The sequence below is a fragment of the Ornithorhynchus anatinus genome, chromosome 16, assembly GCF_004115215.2.
Source record: "Ornithorhynchus anatinus isolate Pmale09 chromosome 16, mOrnAna1.pri.v4, whole genome shotgun sequence".
In the NCBI taxonomy this organism is placed as follows: Eukaryota; Metazoa; Chordata; class Mammalia; order Monotremata; family Ornithorhynchidae; genus Ornithorhynchus; species Ornithorhynchus anatinus.
In genome coordinates this window covers 12,583,547-12,597,523 of record NC_041743.1, presented here as the reverse complement: position 1 = coordinate 12,597,523, position 13,977 = coordinate 12,583,547, and positions in this window count along the sequence as shown.

Sequence of the window (13,977 nt, the reverse complement as noted above, 5' to 3'; positions counted from 1 at the left end):
GTGGAAAGCGGCTCGGCGGAAAGAGCACAGGCTTGGGAGTCAGAGGTCATGGGTTCTAATTCCGGCTCCGCCGCTTGTCTGCTGTGTGACCTTGGGCGGGTCACTTAACTTCTCTGTGCCTCAGTTACCTCATCTGTAAAAATGGGGATTAAAAAAAATGGGAGCCCCACGTGGGACAATCGGATTACCCTGTATCTACCCCAGCGCTTAGAAGAGTGCTCAGCACATAGTAAGCGTTTAAAAAATACCGTTTAAAAAAAAGAGCACAGGCTTAGGGGGCGGAGGACCGGGGTTCTAATCCTGCTCTCCCACGTGCCTCCTGTGTGACATTGTAAGTCACAACTCCTCTGTGGCTCGGTTCCTTCATCTGCAAAATGAGAATTCAATACCAGTTCTCCCTCCTACTTAGAATGTGAGCCCTGTCTGGGATCTGACTGTCTTCTTTCTACCCTATTGCTAAGTACAGTGTTTGGTATATATTGTTTAACAAATAACATTAATATCATTACTTTTATTATTATTATTACTATGGAGAAGGTCATTTGGAAGCCACTTCTAAGAATTAAGCCATCCGTCTTGGGGCCATCTGAGGGAAGGCAATGGAGATTTTCCTGATGTTTGGAGGGTTTCGGAGTTTCTTCAGTTCCCTTCTGTATTTTATAAATACCCATGCCAGAGACCAGAGAAACAGCTGGGAAGGAAACAGAAAAATAAAACACTTCCAAAAACATACAAGAGAATACCCAGGAGGTAGAAAAACAGCTGGAAAGAATTGATTGTAATTGGAAACCTCATTAGGGTTTCAATTTTTTCCTTAATGGGGTCAACAGTTAAATTTCTTAAAAAAATATATTTAAAAGGGAATACAAAAGATGGATTCTTTCAAGAAAAGGAAACTCTATTATTGCTGTTGTCAGATGGACCGTTCCAAACCACCATTATAATTACCGCAGGATGCATTATAGCGATAATATTTGAGCGCTTAATAGACCTAAGCTGTCTCCCAGTAAATGAGCTACACATTCGGAGTTAGTTGCAAACTTCAGAAAACGAACTAGAGTTCCATTATGTGTCCCTTAACGGTAATGTGCTAAATTTAGGCTTTTTAATGGCCTGAAAGAGTTTGTGCAACTTCCAGCAAACGCCTAAATCGGTCTGCAGAAGTAGTCTGTGGGGAGCAGCACGGCCTAACGGAAGCAGCAGAAGCCTGGGAGTCAGAGGACCCGGGTTCTAATTCCGGCTCTGCCAACCGCCTGCTGTGTAACTGGGCAAGTCATTTCACTTCTTTCTGCCTCCGTTTCTCCCCATGTGAAAGTGTCAAAGAGAAGAACAATTGTGAACGGCCTGGGGGTTAAATTGGGACACTCCCAAGGGGAAACAGTCACAACTAGATTGCGCCTGGGGTGAAAGAGATAATAAAAACATTTTCACTTCAGTATGTTCAGTCCACTGGATAACTAATTACGGTGGATTTCCAGGAAAAGTGCTGTATTCTTTCACTGCTTGAAAATAACTCGGAATATGGTGGCTTTTCCCTCTTGGTTTTTAACTTTCACTATTGAATTGTCCCCTTAATTTTCAAGACATCCTGACTGTATTGAACAGGGATCCTATCTACCAGGTTTATTGTACCGTACTCTCCCAAGCTCTTAGTATGGTGCTCTACCCACAGTAACTGTTCAATAAATACCACCGAGTAGCTGATCGATAACCCAAATTCAGTGGCTTCTTTCATCGTTTCAGAATCCAAATGCAGTTATTTTCACATCTGATCTCTTTAACAGTTTTAATGCTCTTCTCGTCTGACCCTAAAAAGCGTCAAAGCAAATTCTGTAGAATCACTTTCAGAAACACACGTTGGAATTCTGATCATGGATATCCCGTCAGTTCGCAGTCACTTCTTGCTGTAAGCGGATGTGAACCACAATTCCCTCACGAGAAACTTTCAGGGATTAAAAAAAGACAATCGATTTACCGAGGAGCCAATTCCCGGGACTGGTGACGCTACTAGTAAGTACTCCATTCCAGGAGCCCAGAGAATCAGTCTGTTTCCAAGAGACCACTGGAATGGTGTTATAGGGCTTTTTTTTTTTTTTATGGTTTTAAGAGGTGGAATAAACTGGGTAAATGAAATTCCAGGCGCCCCCCCCACCCCAAAAATGACGTCCACAGTCACTCATACAGACTCATAAAGACATGAAAGCCGCAAACGCGTACCGCAACTCATTCACACTCATCTCCCTAAAAAGTCCCAGTTCCAGACGTTTCTTAACAGGGCAAATCGCTTAGTAGAGCGCCCTGCACACAGTAAGCGTTCGAGAATACAACTGATCCAGTGTTCCGTTCCTTTTCCGTGCAAGCCAAAGCAACACAGTTCACTAGAATACTTCGGGGTCTCTGGGAAACAATTCAGCCCAATCAAATGCTGACTGGGATCTTATTGATTTTCACCTTCCTGGTGCCTTCCAGGAGACTTAAAACAGCGAGAATTAGGAGCTCTGTCCAGGAGTGGTGGGGACTTGATCAGTAATAATAGCGGTAGCTTTTTATGGCATTTGTTAAGCACTTACTATGTGTCAAACACCGTTCTAAGCACTAGGATAGGTATGAGTTAATTAGGTCAGACACAGTCCCTGTTCCCCATGGGGCTCCCAGGAGGAGGCCGAACAGGTATTTAATCCCCATTTTACAATTGAGGAAACTGAGGTAGAGAGGAGTTAAGTGATTTGCCCGAGGTCACACAGCAAGCAATTGACCGAGTTAGGATTAGAACCCAGGATCTCTGACTATGGCACGATGTAGTGGATAGAGCAGGGGCCTGTGAGTCAGAAGGTCACGGGTTCTAATCCCGGCTCCACTACCCGTCTGCTGGGTGATTCTGCGTGCTTAGATTTTTTTCACACAAGAAGTGGACTGGCAAAGGTCAGAAAGGAAAGAAAAAGGTTAGAGTTTTCTCAAGGCACATTCTAGGTTACTAGAAAAACCTGTCGTAAAACCACAACTCGCATCGTGAAAAACTTTCCACTTTTCACCTGAAATTGGTAGAAGAGGTGTAGAGATTGAATACTGACTCCATCCGGCAATTTCTCTTTCCGGTAAAAAAAATAATAATAATAATCAATTGAAGAAAATAAGGCAGGCAACTGGAAAAACAAAGTAACAGAAGGCAGAACATGGAGAATGGCATTAAAAGTCTGGTGTGGAGTATTTTCCTTCCTTGATTTTATTGGTACAGTAATTAAACAAAAAGATGTAATCGTATTTGCCTAAACCCAAATTAGAACAGGGCTAAGAACTAACAAGTCTCTGACAGATAAGTATCTAAAAATTTCCTTTCAGTTGAACATGACATCTTAAATTCTATGTTTGATATAAAACCCCGCAACCGACTCCGCTCTATTCAAATTTAAGACTTTTAAAATTATTCTGTAACATTTTGCAAATTCAAAATTTAAGGGGTAGAGCAGTTCATAAACACACTTTCTCTTTGTAGAAGTACCTCAGTATCTTTGATATCGGCAGTTTTTCAACATTTCATTCATTCAGTCGTAGTTATTAAGCACTTCCTGTGCAGAGCACTGTACTAAGCGCTTGGGAGAGCGCGAGACAACAATAAGCAGAAACATTTGCAACTCATCTAGCGCTAATCCTCTGAAATATTTAAGGCACGTCGGAGAGGGTGGAGTTTGAGATTTTTGATTCCTCTTTGTGACAGGTTTGCGTGATCTGCTGGAATTGCTCAACTCCCTGCTGAGGTAATTAAGTCAAACGCACTGTTGAAACTGTAGCCAAGAATCTAATGATTTTACATCCCACAAAACTCTCTCCAGTGAATGGAAGCAAGTCAAGCAGCAGGTAAATGCTGTCTTCCATAAAATCTGGGCTCTGGCCTTGCGGGCTTGAATAGGAAGATGAATTTAGCCTTGGAAGCTATTTTTTCTTAATAGTTCATGACGCTTTCCTTCAGTCGAACGATAAATCGTATCTATTGCGCGCTTGCTATGTGCAGAGCACTGTATTGAGCGCTTGGGAGGGTACAATGCAAGAGAATGAACAGACGTCCGTAACTTGCTGACGGTCTGTAACCTAGACTGAAACCTAGGCCTAAATGGATTTTATCCTCTCAACCGTGACATTTTCATGGACGCTTTCCTCCAAAGTATCCACCTTCCAGATGTGCCCCCCCCCCCCCCCCACCAAAATTCTTAGTGAATCGTCTAACCACTTTCAAATTCGTGAGTTACTGAGAGGTGGCATTAAAACCAATCAACTGAACAGGAGTTAGAATTTAAATGCTACCAGAGTGAGATCGCCAGGCTCTCCGCGGCTCCCTAACTGTGTTTCTGCAAGGCATATGCTGGCCTCTGTTGGTAACAACCTTAAATTACATAAAAAGCTTCAAAGATGTATTCGGTCGACGGCCAGGAATCCCGTTCACCACCAACAAATCAATAAGTTGTCTTGTTTTAGCCCGTCTGTCTCCCCCGATTAGACTGTGAGCCCGTCACTGGGCAGGGATTGTCTCTATCTGTTGCCGTATTGTCCATTCCAAGCGCTTAGTCCAGTGCTCTGCACATAGTAAGCGCTCAATAAATACTATTGATGAATGAATGAATGAAATCCTAAACCGGCAATTAGCCAAATGAGTCATTCATGTTTACGGGGAGTCCTACTGATAATCGATTCATTTGTAAACTATAGTGATCCAACTGCTGATCGAATTGGGAGTTTGCTTTTCACTTCTAAATTCTTCTATCTTCCCAATTCGAAACAAAGCAAAGCAACTTGCTAGCAGCCGATCGATCAGTGGTATTATTTGAGCCCATAATTTGTGCAGAACATAGACACAGACTTTCAGAGAGCGTAATACCACAGAATTAGCGGATACGTTCCCCGCCCTTAACGAGCTTTCAATTAATCTGTGAACTGGGAAGATGGTCGGACTATTTATGGATAGCTTGAGAGCGCTCCTAATAAAACTTACTTTTTTTCATCATTTCAGTGATCCAGGTAAAACTTCTTTCTTAATTTCATTTCTGGACTTTTGAGGAAAGATGCAACTTTCTGGCTTATAGACAACGGAAAAAGTATTTGAGATATCCTGTCACCTTCTGTCGTATCGTGCTACGGAAGATTGGAGTTTTCCACATCTCTGAATAGTTCTCAAGTGTTTGAAAATAATTACAAAAAAAGGAAAGTCATGATTCAGAAGAACTTTCTCCTGCGTATGTTGATATGAGCTGTAAATCAATCGATCAATGTATTTATTGAATTTTTCCTTCGTGCAGAGCACTGTACTAAGCGCTTGGGAGGGTACAATACAACAGAGTTGGTAGAATCGATTAATGGTATTTTTGGTATTTTTCCTGTGTGAAGAGCACTGTGCTAAGTGCTTGGGAGAGTACGACAGAGGTGGTCGAATCAATTAAGGGTATTTTTTGAGCGCTAACGCTCTTGGGAGAACAAAACCAGGATGATTTTTGCCTCTGGGTTTTATTAGGAGTCAAGAGCTGTTTTTAAGATGATCCTGACCAAGTTTTTATCTTTCCAACATAGAAATGTCCTTGGAAGATACTGGCAATTCAGTATTGTTTCAGACAAGAAAACAGAACTCCACTTTTCCCTAACCCTACTCCTCCATTCCTACTGTCTGGTCTCGGTTGGTAACCATCCCTCCTGCAACCTCAGAGTCATCTATAATAATTAATAACATATAATTTATAGATAGGTACTCAAGTGCTGCGGGGCTGAAGGTGAGGAGACTATCAAATGGACAGAGGTCACAAATCAAGAGTTCGAATTCAAAGCCTCCCGAACGTTCAACCAACTCGCTTTTTACATTGAGGTCATGTAACTGACAAGGAAAATTTAACACCGCCGTAAGTGATTTACTTACCAACTTATCACTTACGGCGGTGTTTAATTTCTATGTTTTTATCAAAGTTTTTATCTTTCCAACATAGAAATGTCCTGGGAAGATACTGGCAATTCCGTATTGTTTCAGACAAGAAAACAGAACTCCACTTTTCCCTAACCCTACTCCTCCGCAAACCAACAAATGGGTATTCGCTGAAGATCTTCCACATCATGGACACTGACTAGGCATTATGTACTCTGCTCGTATAAGCACTCAGTAAGTACCACTGATCGATGAGATTCCGAATAAGTGAGGAGGTAGGGTGATTTATCAAGAGAACTTCTTACAAGCGAGTTACCTCTTCCCCGGTAAACACTGAAAATCGAATTTTTTCCCCTTAAAACATCAATAGGATTTCTGGAGATAGGTGCAATTTATGTCCTCCCAGAGTGTTCCGCCTGGAGATAATGACAGCAGACAAACGTGAAAAGCGGCATTCGGTAGAGGGCCGGCTCTGTGGAAGAATCACTTCGAGGGAGGTCATAGGAAGAGGCGGAATCCAAATCCGTGGTTGGCTCACAGATAGCAAATGCGACTGTACAGCCATGGATGATCTTTACATACACACCACGTGAAAGAAACTACTGATCACAGGTGGGTCTTTTCGGCCACACTCATCTATAAATACACTTTCACGGCAGTAGTCGTGAAGGACAGCTCATTATGTCTATTACAGCTAGCGATACACTGGGTTTCGTACAACGACCTCGGGCGATATCGATATTTTCCAATTATATTTATGAACTAAAACCCAGAATCCGTGTCGAGCTGTTGATTCCACTGGCTCGTGACGAATGAACAGAATCGGCTAATTCTCTTACTCCAATCCTATTACCTGTTCAGAGCTATTTCTGCAAGGGTCATCGTCACCCGGGGCCATAAATCCCAGCTCAGATCCGTCGCGGCTCCGCAGTGGCGCGGTCCGCTAAAGCTATTCCGCCGCTCATCACCATCGCGAACTCTGATCCGCGACTGAAGACGGAGAGCTAAGCCACGGGACGGTAGGCACGCTTTTTAGCGTACTAAATCCAGGTTTGATTTTGAAAGCTTCCTTCAGAACGGTTTTTCTTTCTAATTAGTGTTTTATACTTTCGTTGTCATTTTGTGATTTGGAGATGCTACTGAAAATGCTAGCAGGAAGCATGACTGAAGCTGCATTGGAAATCCAATCCCCGGATCACCGTTTGCCACTTAAGAACGGGTTATATTAACGGGTCTGCTCTGAGCACAAACTACTAATTTTTATTCCTTAAAGCTTAACAGATCCCTAACACCTCTCATCCTCCCTGAAAAAGTGTTTTTGAGGAAAAAAAAATCGTTTTGGACTTTGGATCCAACCCCGGTCCCACATAACCCTTTGATATTTTGATACTTATCCCCACCTAACCCCACAGCACTTATTATTATTATTATTATTATTAACAGTGGTATTTGTTAAGCACTGACGATATGCCAGTCACTGAACTAAGCACTGGGGTGGGTACAAATAAATCGGGTTGGACACAGTCCCTGTCCCAGGTGGGGCTCACAATCTCAATCCCCATTTTACAGATGAGATAACTGAGGCACAGAGAAGTAATAATAATAATGTTGGTATTTGTTAAGCACTTACTATGTGCAGAGCACCGTTCTAAGCGCTGGGGTAGATAGAGGGTCATCAGGTTGTCCCACGTGGGGTTCACGGTCTTCATCCCCATTTTACGGATGAGGTAACTGAGGCACAGAGAAGGTAAGTGACTTGCCCAAAGTCACAGAGCTGAGAAGTGGCAGAGCAGGGATTTGAACCCATGACCTCTGACTCCCGAGGCACGCTGAGCCACGCTGCCGGTGACTTACCCGAGGCCACACAGCAGGCAAGTGGTGGAGCGGGGATTAGAACCCGTGACCTTCTGACTCACGGTGTCATGCTGCTTCTAGTGTTCTTAGGTATCTCTCCTTATGCCATTAATCGTAATTTATTTTAATGTCTGGCATTGAGGCTGGGACTCATGTCCACAATTTTATTGGATATTGTACTCTCCCAAGCACTTAGTACAGTGCTCTGCACACAGAAATTGCTCAATAAATAGCACTGAGCGGGTCCCCGTAACAATGAGGGGTCCTTCGTGTAAATGTCTGGCTTCCTCAGAGGGGTAGTTCAACATGACCTGAGGAGCACTGAGGGAAAAGACCCTCTTCTTTTCTTACGCTCTCGCCGTTTTCATGAGGAATATTTTGAGGTGACGCGGAGCGGTAGGGACGTGGAGGAGAACACGGGAACGAAGGACTTTTTAACTTCCCTAGAGAAAGTCACTGTGAAAATACGAACTTGGTAAGTCCTTTAAACTGCGCCTGCTCAATCACCTGTGTGATTGTTTACCTACAGGTCGAACTTTAGTCGATCAATTGAGCACTCGCTGGGTGCAGAGCGCTGTGCTAAGTGTTCGAGAGTGTTACCATGTAACCGAGTCACACTCCCTGCCCCCAGTGAGTTTAAAGTCTGAGCCAAGTAAATAAGGAACTCTTTTCAATGGGGCAGGGAATGTATGTTTATATATATGTCGTAGGTCGTGGGTTCTAATTCCGCTCTGCCACTTGTCAGCGGTGGGACTTCGGGCACTTCTGTCCCTCGGTTAGCTCATCTGTAAAATGGTGATAAGTAATGATAATGTTGGTATTTGTTAAGCGCTCACTATGTGCAGAGCACCGTTCTAAGCGCTGGGGTAGACACAGGGGAATCAGGTTGTCCCACGTGGGGCTCACGGTCTTCATCCCCATTTTCCAGATGCGGTAACTGAGGCCCAGAGAAGTGAAGTGACTCGCCCACAGTCACACAGCTGACAAGTGGCAGAGCTGGGATTCGAACCCATGACCTCTGACTCCAAAGCCCGGGCTCTTTCCACCGAGCCACGCCGCTTGTGAGCCCCACGCGGGACAAACTGCTTACCTTGTATCTACCCCAGAGCTGGGAACAGCGTTCGGCCCATAGTAAGCTCTTAACAAATAGCAACGTTATCATTACTTCCCCAAGCACTGGTACAGTTCATTGCATCCAGTGGACGCTCAAGAAATAGTATTACTATTACAACCGATCCCACGGCATTTTTTGAGTGCTGATGCCGTGCAGGGCCTGCATTAAGCACTTGGGAGAGTACAGTACGTGTGATCGAGAAGTTCGCAGTCTAACAGAAGAGACGCTAAAATAAATTTCAGGAAGGGGGAAGCAATAGATTCAAATAATCGATCGATACTATTTACTGAGTGCTTACTGGGTGCACAGAGCACTGTACTATAAACTGTAAAAAGCTGCATAAATAACCCGGTAGGAAGTATGGGCTGATCTTTGTGAGTTAAACCTCCTTCAAGATATTATTTAGTAAGTCGCTCCTTTCAGGGCACCAAATGATACCCAGGAAGTTATTTAGTCACGATAACATTAGTTACGATAGTTGTAGTAATGATAATGTTGGCATTTGTTAAGCGCTTACTATGTGCAGAGCACTGTTCTAAGTGCTGGGGGAAACAAGGTGATCAGATTGTCCCACCTGGGGCTCCCAGTCTTCATCCCCATTTTACAGATGAGGTAACCGAGGCACAGAGAAGTGAAGCGACTTGCCCACGGTCACACAGCTGACAAGGGGCAGAGCCGGGATAATACATCTCTTCTTCACCCTTGGCCGACCAGCGTTCTGGGAAACGTTAAACGACAACTTGGAGTGTTTCTGACCTTCTCAGATATGCTTTTTCTTGAGATAGGTTTGTATCAATTTGATTTTCCGTAAATCAGATCTACGTCGTGCATCCAGCGCTTTTGAGAAATGATGCAGGTTTAAATCTTCGATTTCTTATTTCAAAAATAAGGGTGTCCGAATCGCTTCGGTAAAAGGTGGCCTCCGGTTGGATAACGGTGCTGGAGAACAAACGGTCCGAGGTGCGATTAATAGGGGACGACCTTCTGCTAGAAAATTCTCCCCATGTGGACCTAACGTGGATTCTGCTCTCCTCCTTGAACCCACGTGTCCGTGATCTAATTTGCCCTGACGGGGCCTCAGCGAGACAGCGTGTTCTTCCCGAGTGGTACTGGAGCGTTCCGGGATCCTCATAAAGATTACTGGCACTTAGCCACCTGTTGCTAAGACAGAAACATTCTGCCGGTCGGTCTCGACGGACCTCGAATCTTCGGAGCTTGGATCCCGAGTACTAATGGCGTGGATCCAGGTGGGATTCGCTTGGGGAACTGAGTCCAGTCTGGAAACGGTCCCGATAATCCATTCCAGAGTAGAGGGCCGGCCGAAGACGCTCCAAGACAGCGGGCACCTGTTTGCCGATCTGGAAGCAACAGGCAGAAAGTAATGATGCCCAAAAGACGCAGGGAAAACAGGAGGAGTGATAGTAATAGGAGCATTTATCAAGCCCTCGCCGCAGTCTTCCGTACTTGGGAGGGACGGAATAAGAAATGGCACGTTACCTTCCCCCAGGAAGCTTACGCTCTAACGGAGAAGAAAAACAATATATACATCCGTATACATACACACACACACACACACACACACACACATATGATTATATACATATAAATAAAATGGTAATGTTAAGAACCCACTACGTGCCGGGCACTTTAATAAGCACTGGGGTAGTTAGAAGATAATCAGGCCGGGCAAAATTTCTGTCCCACACGGGACTCGCAATCCTAATCCCCATTTTGCAGATGAGAGATCCTGAAAATGCGAGTCGTATTCTTTAGAAGGGAGACGAATGAGCTACTCCACAAGGTGCCTTGTACGGCGTGGCTCGGTGGAAAGAACACGGGCTTGGGAGTCAGAGGTCATGGGTTCGAATGCCGGCTCTGCCACTTGTCAGCTGTGTGACTGTGGGCGGGTCACTTCACTTCTCTGTGCCTCAGTGAGCTCATCTGTAAGATGGGGATGAAGACTGTGAGCCTCACGTGGGACAAACTGATTACCCTGGATCTACCCCAGCGCTTAGAACGGTGCTCTGCACGTAGTAAGCACGTAACAAATACCAACATTAATATTATTATGTATGGCTGCAACTCTAAATCTATTCCATTCATCATCACTCCCCTCCCTGCTCTCCAACCATAATTAGTGGATCAATCAATGGTATTATTAAAGAATACAATATAAGAAAGATGGTACACACGTTCCTCGCCCACGAAGAGCTTACCCTCTAGAGGAATAGGCAGCCATTAATATAAATAAATTACGGATACGTATATAAATGTTGTGGGGCTGAGGATGGTGAATAAAATGTACGGATGACTGATAATCACCAGGACCGATAATAGCAACCGACTGTACTTAGTCATTAAATCGTATTTCATTCAGTCGTATTCACTGAGAGTTTACTGTGTGTGTGAAGCACCGTACCGAGCTTACTCTGAGCAGAGCACTGTGCTAACCATCTGCAAGAGTACGAGGGATTTAGTAGATATGGTCACAATGGCCTTCAAGATCTCACAGTCTAGTGGAACTTTTGTCTGGGTGTGGGTAGATTCATTGAACATTCCACTTTTTTAATCAAAAATTTTGCTTCATGGTTAAATGGAGGTATTGTTAATGTATTTTGCTGAAAAAGGTGAAATAGGTATTTAAGTGGTGAATTTAGTATTACTCTCCGTTCATAGGGTCAACAGCCTTAAATGAACTTTCTGTTCATAGCCTAAGGGAGCCCGGCAGCAGACAAAACTGCTTTGACGTTTCACAGTTTCTCCACCTCGTTTCTTGGGAAGTGGAAATCTCCAGTAGGGTCTCACCCCCAAGACAAATGGGTTTATTAAATGATATTTGGTGGTTATTGAGCCAGAAGGGCCAGGAGCAAATACGCACTAAGTGAAGTGTTTAGAGTATTTTCCATCTGGAGTCCTCTGCTTTGTCTTTGCCTAAGCGCTTGTTGGCTACCGAGGTCTCTGTGAGTTTGTGAGGAGAAGAGATAATAAGGTGAACGAATCATCAATTCACCTGGTTGATCCTCTCATCCAAGTCAGCGAAAGACGAGGTCCGTTTTACAGGATTTTAATTTAAAGCTTCATGTTTAACTCAGATGACTGCTGTGCCACATATATCGAGATGTTTTTCATTCCCAGTGCAAAGTATAGCAGAAATCCTGAGATTTCTGCAATAGGTCTTTGGACGAGACGATACGGGTTGAGACTCTCACCTCTGCGGTGGATTTTTCCCTGACTCCCTGGGCGGTTATTGCTGCTCTCAGTTCTCCAAAATCAATTCAGAGGATGAGCTAAAAATTTCCTTAGTTTGGAGAGTTTGCGAGTTGGTGCTGAGCAAATAATAATAATAATAATAATAATAATGTTGGCATTTGTTAAGCGCTTACTACTTGCCGAGCACTGTTCTAAGCGCTGGGGGGTAGATACAGGGTCATCAGGTTGTCCCACGCGAGGCTCACGGTCTTCACCCCCACTTTACAGACGAGGGAACCGAGGCCCAGAGAAGTGAAGCGACTTGCCCACAGTCACACAGCCGACAAGTGGCAGAGCGGGGATTCGAACCCATGACCTCCGACTCCTAAGCCCGGGCCCTTTCCACTGAGCCACGCTGCTTCCAGATAATATGTGTGTTATATGTCTGGAATATGTCTGTTACACTGTTGGACTGTACTCTCCCAAGCGCTTATCACAGTACTCTGTGCACTGTAAGCACCCAAGAAATATGACCGATGGATTGATTAATAGTAGTAGTCGTCCGGGGGATTTTTTTTAAGATTCTTCCGTGCGCCAAGCACTGTACTAAGCACCGGAGGAGATACAAGATAATCAGATCACACACAGTAAGTGGCTAAATGCTTGCAGAATTCCGCACTAAGCCCGGGGAAAGAACACATGGGTAAAAATTCAACATTAACCGTGTTTACGCTGGGTCTTCAACGGAAGAATGGAGGCTCATAATAGAAGGCTGAAGTGGGGAAAGACACATAAGGAGACTGTGAGCTCGTTGGGGGCAGGGAATGTGTCTGATGTCATTTTGTTCTCTCCCAAGCGCTTAGTACAGCGCTTTGGACCCAGTAAATGTTCAATAAATACGATTAATAATGACGAGAGAGGAAACAGTGAAATCACGCAGAAGACATGGATGAATATGGAAAACAAAAAGCAAAAAGCAGTCGGGTACTGTGGCTACAGGAGCAGAGCTTTGAATCTGCTCTCAAGGCGGTTAAGGTTGTTCTTACCCTTTAATAAATGATAATAAAAAGTAAATTCATCTCCTTCAACTTTCCCAAACATTTTCCTCGGGCTCACCTCTGAATTCTCTTCAGAGGTTCCCCACATCTGATCACGACTGAGTACGCCGGGGCCATTACCTAACGGTTCCTATAAAAGCATTCCGATGTCACTCTGGCTTTTCTTAAACTACGGCCTTCCACTGATCTAACTGTGTAGATCTTTCCGTGATGCCATTTTATTTGGATGATGGAACGAAATTCCAGCCGGGAGTGCTCTGTTATATCGAGATGTGCGAATTACCCCTCAGAGCATTAAACAAAAGACATTCCCATCATGTCCTCTGCCAGTCTCGTTTCACCACTCGCCCGACCCCTTAGCCTTTCTAGTTGGACTCCCGTTATTCCAACACAGTGGATAGTCAAGCAAGTACAACATTTGGCCAAATAATTTCCGGCAAAGAGCAGTATTATCGGTTTTCTACCCCCGACGCGGTGCCCCGGGCGGGAAGATTCGCTTAATGTGAATCTTCACTCGATCTTCTTAACTCACTTCAGTTTGAGCGACTAAAATTTTCCGAAAGACGTCTGGCATTTAAATGGTTTGTTGTGGTATTTGCTAGGCACTCACTGTGTGCCAAGCGCTGTTCTAAGTGCCGAGGGAGACACGGGGTCATCGGGTAGGACCCGCTCCCCGTCCCACGTAGGCTCACGGTCCAAGTAAGAGGGAGAACAGGCGTCGAATCTCTGTTTTACAGTTGAGGAAACTGAGGCATAGAGAAGTTAAGCGACTTGCCCCCAGGTCACCCACAGGCAAGTGTCAGAGCTGGTCTTAAGACCCACGTCCTCTGACTCCCGAGCCCGGGTTTTTTCTATCAGGCCAA